A 12,148-nucleotide genomic window follows, 5' to 3' on the forward strand; every position below is an offset into this window, starting at 1 on the left:
GACATCACAGGGCCTTGTGCTACCTGTTTAAGAGGCATTTAGCTCCATTGCTGGTGTACAGCAACACATGCAGTAACCTTGCACTTGCATTGCCATGATCATTTCTTGGCCATCCATCATGCCAGTATCTCTGTGTCCTTATGTAGAACGAGTGCCACCTTCCAGCAGTGAAGGAACTTTGATTGCATCTTAGCTAGAGCTCAGAAAGGAGAGTAGCTCGCCAGCAGCTCTGTCTGGAAGGGTAAAACAGCTGCCTTTGCTGGAGTTTTCCACCACATACGGTACCTTAGAAGGGGACTTTGCTGTGTAGGTGACTGTGATGTAGCTGCTGTGTTAATTTAGTTTGCAGTATTTCATGCTGTTCGAGATCATTCTCCCCATTCTTCCCCTTTCTGGAGAGAAGATGCTGAAAGAAGAAACCAAAAGCATTGACACAATCCCACTCTATGCCCAGTGATCCTCACTGAGGCTTTCTCCAGACTTCAACAAGAAGACAAAGATGATGCTGAGCATTTACAACTGCTTGTGACAGTGCAGATGTGATGATCTTTCTTCCCAAAGAACCTGTCATGAGTTTTCCAGCAGTTTCACCCATGGCAAGCCCATGGATGATGAAGCCTTGAGCTGGTGCCAGAAACTGGCTCTCTTTCTCACCAAGACAGATAAACTGTGCTTAATACCACACTCTTGCCCATTAATTCTACCTTGTTGACTTCTCCTTAAGCAGAGGAAGTGTCAGCACCTCAAAAAAAATCCAGCAGCAAGCCAGGCTCATTTTCTTGGAGTGTGTGATGCCCATTGACAGGCTTTGCATGTGTGACAGGCATGGGAGATTAATTTACAATAAAGAGCCAACTTCCACAGAAATGACACCAAGAGATAGCTTCAGTGCTGTTCTCATCTGCCTGCAGGGACAATGTGGTTTTCCATTAGTGCTGAGATGCACAATAGCACTGCTTGGCTGATAGGGTTTGAGGTTTATATTGTGCTGCCAGTTCAATTACAAACACAGAAGCTGCAACAATAGCAAGAGAGCATCCAGCCTGCAAAAAAAAGGTTCCTCTACCTGCAGCAGGTTCCTCTGCAATGAAACTGTGATGATGACTAAAGGACTGGAACATTTGTCTTGGGCTGTTTATCCTGCAAAAGAGAAGACTGAGAGGAAATCTTATTAATGTTTACCATTAGCTGAAGGGTGGGCATCAAGAAAAGGCCAGTCACCTCTCAGTGGGGCCCTGTGGCAGCACAAGGGGCAATGGATGCAAACCGGAGCCCAGGAACTTCCACTTCAACACGAGGAAAAAATTCTTTCTTGTGAGGGAGCTGGAGCCCTGGAGCAGGCTGCCCAAAGAGGTTGTGGAATCTTTGGAAGCTTTCAAGACCTGTCTGGATGTGCTCCTGTGCTCCCTAGGCAATCCTGCTTTGTCAGGGTGGTTGGACTCTATGATCTCTGGAGGCCCTTCCCAACCCCATTTAATGATTCTATAAAGCCACCAAAGCAATCCCTGGTCATGTTGCAAAGTGTGGGTTCATTGCAGCTTTGAAAAAGATAGATGTTTGTCTTGATGTGGCCCCTGAAATTTTGCCCAGTTATAGAATCATAGAATCAGTCAGGTTGGGAAGGGACCACAAGGATCATCTAATTCCAACCCCCCTGCCATGGGCAGGGACACCCTACCCTAGAGCAGGCTGGCCACAGCCTCATCCAGCCTGGCCTTAAACACCTTCAGGGATGGGGCCTCAACCACCTCCCTGGGCAACCCATTCCAGCCTCTCACCACTCTCCTGCTCAACAACTTCCTCCTCATGGCCAGGCTGAACCTATCCACCTCCAGCTTTGCTTCATTCCCCCTAGTCCTGTCACTCCCTTATATCCTTTAAGTCTCCCCCCAGCTTTTTTTGTAGGCCCCCTTGAGATCCTGGAAGGCCACAATAAGGTCACCTTACTGGTCCTTTGTGAGAGTCTTAATCTTCTCTCCCTTGGTCATGAACAAAGAAACCTACTCCTCCCCGGTGCAATTTCAGGCCATTTCCTCTGATCCTATCACCTGATACTAGGGAGAAAAGCTCAACCCCACCTCACTCCAACCTCCTCTCATAAGGTCTCTCCTCAGCCTCTTGTTCTCCAGCCTAAATGTTCCCAGGTGCTTGGTGACCTTAAGGATCCTTTTCAGCCCACTCTCTGCCTTTGGCCATGCGTGGGGCTAAAGTGTTGTTTCCTTTGCCATGTGCAGAAGTGACCTCACTTCCAGGCTCCATCTCACCCTCTTTCTTAATGTTATCTTGCCATGGGACAGGGGCTGAATGCAAGAGGAGCTGAGCACAGGTTGATTCTCCTGCTATCTTATTGTCTGCAGTACATAAATCTTGAAAAGTGTGCCTGGAATGGGAAGGGAAACCAACTTAATGATACATTTACTCTAACTACGGCAGGGCGTGCGTAGCATCCCAATGCCTGCTGCAGACCCTGCACAGGAGCAGATGCTGCTCCCTGCTTATGAAGTAAGTTTATTGCATTAGCTGCCTGTAAGCAGTTTACTCTCAAGAAGACTCATAAAGTAAATTAAAATTATCTAATTATTTGTTATCTAATTTAATAAAGAGATGGTCTTGATCTTCAGATATTACACATAGATTATTACATTACAAGCCAGGATGGCAGAGGTCCCTTTCTGAGCTCTGAACAGCTACTGAACATGAAGATAAACCTCTACTCCCATGCCTAGAGACAGGCCTCAGAAGCTTTACCAGAGACAACTCAGTGGACTGTGACTTTTATTCATAGATATTGTCCTAGGGCTACTTGTCCCTCTGTCTGCTCACCTGCCACCTTGCAGAGTCCTGCTCTGGGCAGCTCACTCCGTGGGTGAGATGACAGCTCTGCTGGGATGTCTCTGACGTGTCCCTTCTTGTAAGGTTCATCTTCTGCTAGGTCCACTGTGACACAGAGCAAACAGCAGTGCTCCAAGCAGACCACACTAGTTTGTAGACTAAGCTGATGGCCAAAACAGTGTCTATTTACCAATGCTTAGTTAATTCCATTCTCCACACTGGAGTAAGCATTTTTCTTCCAAACCTGATGAAATGTCACCTCCTGCCTTCTCTCTGAGCTCATAGGATCACAGGATGTTAGGGGTTGGAAGGGACCCAAAGAGATCATCCAATCCAACCCCTCTGCCAGAGCAGGACAATACTAACACAGATCACAGAGGAACACATCCAGATAGGCCTTGAAAGTCCCAGAGAAGGACACTCCACAGCCTCCCTGGACAGCCTGTTCCAGTGCTCTGTGACCCTTACAGTAAAGAAGTTCCCCCTTGTGTTGAGGTGGAACCTCTTATGCTGCAACTTACACCCATTGCTCCATGTCCTATCCCAGGCAGCAGGGAGCAGAGCCTGTTCCCCACTCCTGGCAGCCCTCATATACTTATAAACATTTATCAAATCCCCTCTAAGTCTCTTTTCTCCCGACTAAACAGCCCCAGGTCCCTCAGTCTCTCCCCATAAGCCATGGCTCTCCTGTCTCCTAATCATCCTCCTAGCCCTCCACTGGACCCTCTCCAGCAGATCCCTGTCCCTCTTCAACTGGGAAGCCCAAAACTGAAGGCAGTATTCAAGATGAGGTCTCAGCAGGGTAGAGTAGTGGAGGAAGAGAACCTCCCTTGATCTGCTGGACACACTCTTCCTAATTCACCCCAGGATCCCATTGGCCTTCTTGGCCCCCAGGGCACATTGCTGTGCCATGGATGTTATCCACCAGGTTATCCCCAGGTCCCTCTCTGCAGGGCTGCTTTCCAGCAGATCACCTCCCAGCCTGTACTGGTGGAGTTTGTTATTTCTCCCCAGGTGCAGGACTCTGCACTTGTCCTTGTTGAACCTCATCTAGTTCCTTTGTGCCCAGCTCTGTCTGCCCAGGTCTCTCTGGATGGCCGCACAGCCTTCTGCTGTATCAGCCAAGCCTCCCAGCTTGGTGTCATCAGCAAACTTGCTCCTGGCTTCCTTTTTTCCCCCTAGCACCTCTGAACTCAGTCTTACAGTCTCTTGAGTTGTGTCAACCCCATGGGATTGCTCTACAAACTATGGCTTGGCCCAATGCCTTGCACTGAAATGAGAAGGTCTTGGTCTGGAGCAGGAAGTCCCAGGTGCTTGAAGGGGAGATGTGAGCCCTGGTTTTATTGCAGTGCTGATGTATACATTTTATGCTGTAATTTTCTGAGTCATTATGACAAATTGCTCAGGCTGATGTCACTCATCTCCCCACAGACCTCTCAAGTCCCAGCTCAGCATCGAGCAAGCTGCAAATGGCACTTCAAAATGAAAAATCACAGGTGTTTTCTGGATGTCATCCAAAAGAACCCAAACCCCAACAAACACAAAAAGGAGTCTGGTCTTCAGGCAGAAATAGGAACAGACCACATGGAAAGATCTCCCTGAATATCTCAGCCAGCAGAATGCAGATGTGATGGTAAGTGTCAACCTCCTCACCTGGGAAACCCATGGCCACGAGCAGCAAAAATATGCATTTAAATTGAGTCTTCTATAAAAAGCTTTTAACTAAGGAAGGGTCAAAACATCAGCAGTGCCACATCACAGACTGAGTGCTGTGGGAGATTCATAGAACTGTAACATTGGAGGAGACCTTTAAGTCCAGCTCCAGCAGCTTTAGGACCATGAAGTTTAGTCTAAAGTGCAAGACCCTCTCTTTGCTGTCCCTTTGTCTCTGCAAGCGACTGCAGCTGAATACCTGAGATCCCTGTGTTGGCTGTGAAAGGAGTCACAGGGTGTCCTGGCTTTAATGCTCCAAGAAACACAGATCCTACACCTGTAGCAGAAAGCTTTGTGTTTGACTTGGCAAAAATAGCTGCAGGGGAGTCGTGGTACTGGGTTTTAATGTCACCATGTTGGTAATGATAACTACTTCATATTTTACTTGCCTATTCCTTAGGGTTTGGTTAAGCAGCAGCTCTCCTAAGCACTGCAGGAAGATGTAAAATGATAAATTAGGCCAGGTCAAAGAGGAGAAATGATTTTAAATGAGTACAAACATCTAATTTGTCTGGACTTTTAATGAATTGAAACGCCACCGTTGCTCCAGATGACAGCCCTGCAAATCCTATTTATCTCTACTAACATTTCCTTACTTCCACCCCCCCTGCTTTTCCTTCCTGCACTCATCCATCAATTCAACAGAGTGAGACTTGCTCTACTAAACTGGAAGCAGAAATCACAGTTTCCAGTCCAGCTTACTGATCCATACTGGGATTGTGCAGACCAAACACTGGAGGGTTTGGTGCCATCTGTGTGACACTCCCAGTTGCCAAAGTATTGACTGGTTTTATTTACATATGGATATTTTAAAGTGGTGATCCCAGACTCCCTCTTATATAATCAGCCAGCTTGGGAGAGACCTCCAAACTCATCCAGTCCAACCTAGCACCCAGCCCTAGCCACTCAACTGCACCATAGCACTAAGTGCCTCATCCAGGCTTTCCTTGAACAGCTCCAGGGACAGAAACTCTACCCTCTCAAAGGGTGTGACTCCAAGCAACTCCAAAATATGCCAAACAACCATAATCCAGCCTTTTCCTCTGAAGTAAATGTACAAGAGGACACGCTTCTTCATATTTTTATCATCATAGGTTGTTTGCCACACATTCTTAAGAGCATCAATTAATAGATGTGATTGTGGCTGGAGAGCAGCCAGCCAGAGAAGGACCTGGGGGTGCTGGTAGATAGTAGCTGAACATGAGCCAGCAGTGTGCCCAGGTGGCCAAAAGAGTCAATGGCATCCTGGCCTGGCTCAAGAACAGTGTGGCCAGTAGGACAAAAGAGGTTATTCTGCCCTTGGACTCAGCACTGGTCAGGCCACACCTTGAGTGCTGTGTCTAGTTCTGGGCTTCTCAATTCAAGAGAGATGTTGAGATACTGAAACGTGCCCAGAAGAGGGCGACAAAGCTGGGGAGGGGCCTGGAACACAAACCCTGTGAGGAGAGGCTGAGGGAGCTGGGGGTGTGCAGCCTGCAGCAGAGGAGGCTCAGGGCAGAGCTCATTGCTGTCTACAACTACCTGAAGGGAAGCTGTAGCCAGGTGGGGTTGGGCTCTTCTCCAGCAACAGAACACGGGGACATACTCTCAAGTTGTGCCAGGGCAGGTCTAGGCTGGATGTTAGGAGGAAGTTGTTGTCAGAGAGAGTGATTGGCATTGGAATGGGCTGCCTAGAGAGGTCATCGTTCCTGGAGGTGTTGCAGCAAAGCCTGGATGGGGCACTTAGTGCCAAGGTCTAGTTGATAGGATAGGGCTGGGTGCTAGGTTGGACTGGATGATGTTGGAGGTCTCCTCCAACGTGCTTGATTCTATGATTCTACAGTCTAGCAATACATGGTAGAGGCTGCCCTGTCTGTCATCAAGTCATTAAGGCATGTGATGGCACAATCAATATTGTAGCAAATAAAATCATAGAGTCATAGAATCAGAGAATGGGTTGGGTTGGAAAGGACCTTTAAAGGTCACCTAGTCCAATCCCCTGCAGGCAGCAGGGACACTTGCAAACAAAGCAGGCTGCTCACAGCCCCAGACAACCTGATCTGGAATGGTTTCAGGGGTGAGGCATCTCCCACCACTCTGGGCAACCTGGGCAAATCTCCCATCACCCTCACTATGAAATACTTCTTCCCCCTATCTAGTCTGAATCTATTCCTTTCACTTTAAACCATCACTTCTTGCTCCATCACAACAGGCTCTGCCCAAAAGTCTGTCCCCAGATCTCTGACTGGCCACAATAAGGTCTCCAAAATGGGACAAACAATTAAACAAGTAAAAATTTGCCCTCTAAGACATTAAAAACATTATTAGTTTGTGAATATCAGGGTAAAGATGAGTTTAATGAAGATTTAGACATCATCTTCACTGAACTGATGCTACTTAGCTGAATTATCTGCTCCTGGAGGAAGATGAAATTGCATGCCCCATGTAGTGACCATAAACCATCTTAATTCATGCTGATTGAGATGGATGGCTTTGCATTAGCTACAAACTGCTGCTGAGCTGCTGAACTTTGGGCTCAGCAGCACCACCCACGAGCTGATTCACCTCTGGATCATCCAGGTCTTGGGTCACAGGGCACTGAAACATTCCAGGAGCAAGTTGTTTGCATTGCATCTGAGCAGGGATCTACCTACCCTGCATCACCTTCTCACTGAAGAGAATTAAGGGCATCAGTCCCCTTCTGCTGGACTGCAGCCATCAATGCTTAGATCATTAATATTGCTAACAGCCATCTTAAGGCTTGCAGGTAGAAATATTTTGTCTTTATTATTCCATGCAGAAAACAGCTTCACCTTCACCAGTACCAGAAATGCTGGCAAACACAGGGTTTCTGATGACTGCTCCATGGTCAGGAGAACACTGCTCTTGCCACTGACTTTTATTTTGCCAGTGGCCAGCCAGGGCTCTGATCCTTTTATTTCTGGATGCTGCACAGAGAAAGGAAAGCAGTTTCCTGCCATGAAACTTTGCCCAGTGAGGCAGAAGGTGGAAGGACATCTGTGCTTTGGACATGGAGCAGTTGGAGTGGCAGCTGCCAATCCTGAATGAGCTTCACTGCTGCTACTTGTTTCCTGCTTCACATTTTCCTGTGCCTGTAGCAGAGATTAACCCCTCTTGTGCACTTTTTGCAGCAGAGGCATGAACTTGTCCCACCTTCCACCCCAATGAAGTCACTCCATGAGTGGAGCAGCATTACTTATGCCACCCTTGCCAGCTCTCCTGTTGTGGGATCCAGTCCTGAACCCAGCCTGCAAAGGACTCTTCTGGGTGTTTCTCACGTTTAGCATTTGAGGGAACACCTGCTGTGCTTTGCTGCCTGTGGCAAGTTTCCTGCTCTAAGTCCTTTGAGGTTGAAACCTCCATTGTGTGTTGAGTTTCATCCTACAAAGCTCTGTTGTCTTCCATATGGCACTTTGATTGAATCTAACTTCAAAAGCAAAATTTGATAGGGGAACAAAAAAGGGGGTTGCTGCAGAAGCTTACTGGGAAGCATGAAGTATGCTCTGGTCTGTTAAATGGTTTGAATTATGCTCTGTTAGGTTGTGATAGGATGAGAGGGAATGGCCTCAAACTGCACCAGGGGAGGTTTAGGTTGGACATGAGGAACAATTTCTTCTCCGAAAGAGTTGTCAAGCCCTGGAACAGGCTGCCCAGGGCAGTGGTGGAGTTCCCATTCCTGGAGGGGCTTCAAAGTTGTGTAGAGATGGTACTGAGGGACATGGTTTAGTGGTGATCTGGCAGTGCTGGCTTAACTGTTGGACTTGATGACCTTAAAGATCTCTTCCACCCAAAGCTATTCTATGATCCTTACAGCTCATCCTCCATTCAGCACTGCCCTAGCAATCAGATGGTGTCCTGTCCCTGCCCATGTGCAGTCCCGCCCCAGGTGCACAGCGTGGTTCTGGCATCTCTGGAAAGGCTGTGCTCACTGGTGACACACGCAGAGAGAGACCCTGGTTCTATCCTTGTGGTGGAGCTGCCTCCATGTTCCCCCCTGGTGGGTGCAGCCAACACGTTCCATCCCTTCTGACCACTCCTACACCAGACATCTCCTCACACAGCCAAGCAAACGATGCCAGGAAATAGTGAGTGGAAAGCATCCATCTGTAAGCATTAGACCCAAAGCACAGGGCAGCCCAGGCTGGTGGAGCCTCAGCCACTGGGATTTTGGAGGCTGCTGCAAGCAGCTCCTCCAGCTCCCACCCCCAGACAGCTCACTCCAGTCATCCATCAACTGCTCCTAATGAATGTTTTCCCCTCTGACAAGAGGAAGGACAGATTCACTTTATTGAAGTGCTGGAAAGCAGCATCCTGCACCCAGGGCTGTGTGACCCAGGGTTGGCAGTGAGTTTTCAGCACTCCCACAGCACATTCTGGACCATCCCAGCCTTCCTGAGGAGGTGTGATAGTGACTGTAAATCTTTCCAGCTCTCACTCGCCCATTGATCGCCAGGCACTTGGCAGCGGTCTGAATGGCTTTGTGAACAATACGTGCTGCACAACCACCATCCATTACCTGCCTCACTCCTCCAACGCCACAAATACATTGTTTGCCCTTAGTGAGCATCTCCTTCCAGCCTTGCATCAACACCACTGCCAGCAGAGCCCCTAATTTATTGGTCAGAGTGTGATTTTTTAACCGTATTTATGGCCTGGCTTAATGGCGTGTCTGCATTTTGTTTGCTGCAGAAGGTAATGCAGGGATCTGTTTGGCTGCCTTAAAGACACGCTTTGAAACAACTGCCAGTGGGGTTGGGTTTTGTTGTTGGAAGGATTAAATTTAACATGTTCTGGGTCATCACTCACTGTTTTGTGAAGACTGGATCAGCCTCCATCCTGGAGGGAGATTGCAGTGAGGTGGTTGTTGGTCTCTTCTCACTTGTAGCAATTGACAGAATGTGAGGAAAAGGCCTCAGATTGTGCCAGGGGAGGTTTACCTTGGATATTAGGAACAATTTCTTTCATGCAAGAGTGCTTGGGCATTGGAACAGGCTGCCCAGGGGGGTGGTGGAGTCACCATCCCTGGAAGTGATGGCCAAGAAGGCCAGTGGGATCCTGGGGTGTATTAGGAAGAGTGTGTCCAGCAGATCAAGGGAGGTTCTGCTCCCCCCCTACTCTGCCCTGCTGAGACCTCGAATTGAATACTGCATTCAGTTTTGGGCTCCCCAGTTTAAGAGAGACAGGGATCAGCTGGAGAGGGTCCGGTGGAGAGCTATGATGATGAGGGGACTGGAGCACTGCCTGATGAGGAGAGGCTGAGGGACCTGGGGCTTTTTAATCTGGAGAAGAGAAGACTGAGAGGGGATTGAATCAATGTTTATAAACATCTGAGGGCTGGTCGGGGGGATGGGGGTGGACAGGCTCTGCTCATTTGCTCCCTGGGATAGGACAAGGGGTCATGGGTGTAAGTTGAAGCATAAAAGGTTCCATCTCAACACCAGGGAGAACTTCTTTACTGTAAGGGTCACAGAGCACTGGAACAGCCACTCCAGAGAGGCTGTGGAGTCTCCTTCTCTGTGACTTTCAAGGCCATCTGAATGTGTTCCTCTGTGATCTGTGCTAGATTTTGTGGTCCTGCTCTAGCAGGGGAGTTGGACTCAGTGATCTCCTTGGGTCCCTTCCAACCCCTAATATCCTGTGAGCCTGTGAAGTGTTCAAGAAATGTGTGGCCATGGCACTCAGAATATGGTCTAATGGTCATAGAGGTGTTGGCTGGGCTTGATCGCAGAGGTCTTTTTAACCTGAATGATTCTGTGACTCTGTGTTTTGAAGGGCTGTTGGGCACAAACGTGGCTACAGCCACCCACATCTGTGCCCTATCCAGTCCATTGGATACTGTGGCTATTGGTCTCCATGCCAGGAGACCTTTTACTGCTGCTCTCACTCATAAAGGTGTTAGAAGAAGTTGCTGATCAGTGTAAGCCTGGTTATAGAAGACCTGACTTGCAGCAGCCTTGCTTATTGGAGGGTCAATGGCTAGTTCTGCTTTGAAGAGCTCTGTAGTCTCAATATAATGCCAGGTAGGTGCACCTGTTAATTGTTCTTTTTTCCCCTGTAATAATGAGATGGACAAGTGCATTTCTCTGGTCTTGCCTGAGCAGGTCCTGAGCTGGGCTCACACAGCTCCCATTGCATCCTGGGAAACTCTGAGTGAGCAGCAGGAGTTGAGAGTCAGTCTCTAGTTGAATCACAGAATGGTTTTGGTGGAAAGAGACCTTTAAAATCATCAGGTGCAACCATTAACCTACCATTCCCAGGTCACCACTAAACCATGTGCCTCAGCAGCATATCTACATGGCTTCTAAAACCCTCCAGGCACAGAGACTCCAACCCTCTGCTGTTCCAAATCTCCTGCTACCCTTAGTCATCCCACACTTCCCCAAACCAAACTCAATGGAAAGCATAGAGTCATAGAATCATAGAATCAAACAGGTTGGAAGAGACCTCCAAGATCATCCAGCCCAACCTAGCACCCAGCCCTGTCCAATCAACCAGACCATGGCACTAAGTGCCCCATGCAGTCTTTTCTTCAACACCTCCAGGGACAGTGACTCCACCACCTCCCTGGGCAGTCCATTCCCATGCCAATCACTCTCTCTGCCAACAACTTCCTCCTAACATCCAGCCTAGACCTGTCCTGGCACAGCTTGAGACTGTGTCCCCTTGTTCTGTTGCTGGTTGCCTGGCAGAAGAAGCCAACCCCACCTGGCTACAGCCTCCCTGCAGGTAGCAATGAGCTCTGCCCTGAGCCTCCTCTGCTGCAGGCTGCACACCTCAGGCTCCCTCAGCCTCTCCTCATGTTTGTGTTCCAGGCCCCTCCCCAGCTTTGTCGCCCTCTTCTGGACACGTTTCAGTATCTCAACATTGCTCTTGAATTGAGGAGCCCAGAACTGGAGACAGCATTCAAGGTGTGGCCTGACCAGTGCTGAGTCCAGGGGCAGAATAACCTCCCTTGTCCTGCTGGCCACACTGCTCCTGAGCCAGGCTAGGAAATGTGTGTGTCTGGAAAACTAGTGGCTGACCTGCTGGTGCATGAAGTGCTGTGCCTACTAATACTGACCCTTTCTTGTCTCTGCTGACTTCCAGATGTTGTCACATACCAATGAGCAGGAGCTTTGGGGTGTTTATTAGAGCATCCTTCAGAATCCCAGGCTGCTGCACCCCAGGGTCTCTAGCAGGAGACAAGTGAAGCTGCCTTTGTTGACCGTAATGCAAATGGACTGCTACTTGTGCTGATGTTTTCAGCATAATTCGTGGCAGCTTGCACATGTTGACTATCTGCATAATTTCTCCTTGACTAATTTTACTGCCATATGGGACACTGCAGACCTTGAGCTGCCAGCTCTGAGTGGAATCCCTCCATGCACTAACAAGTTTCACTCAATGAGTGCTGCACAGCAACCTCTGCATCCCTGGGAATAACCTATGGATTTGTCCTGGTTTAAGCTAGATCAGAACTAATTTTGTTAGGTGCTGTGACTTCCCAGCTCAGCCTCTGCTCAGTGAGGCACTTTCTGCAGTTCAGGGCAGGTTTGCACAGCCAGGGGTTGCTTCTAGCTTCTCAGGCTCTGCCTTAGACTTGTTCCTGTGCACACCATGGGCT

General features: G+C 48.7%; 1 long non-coding RNA gene across 1 annotated transcript in view; it reads left to right on the forward strand.

Moving 5' to 3' along the window:
* LOC135185127 (uncharacterized) overlaps window positions 1-5,072 on the forward strand; it is a 55,416-nt gene extending 50,344 nt beyond the window's left edge. Inside the window, exon 6 of the long non-coding RNA XR_010306361.1 lies at window positions 4,264-5,072. This is a non-coding gene — a long non-coding RNA (uncharacterized LOC135185127). The remainder of the gene's footprint in view (window positions 1-4,263) is intronic.
* The last annotated feature ends 7,076 nt before the right edge of the window (window positions 5,073-12,148 follow it).

Source organism: Pogoniulus pusillus, chromosome 22 (genome assembly GCF_015220805.1).
Source record: "Pogoniulus pusillus isolate bPogPus1 chromosome 22, bPogPus1.pri, whole genome shotgun sequence".
NCBI classification, from domain to species: domain Eukaryota; kingdom Metazoa; phylum Chordata; class Aves; order Piciformes; family Lybiidae; genus Pogoniulus; species Pogoniulus pusillus.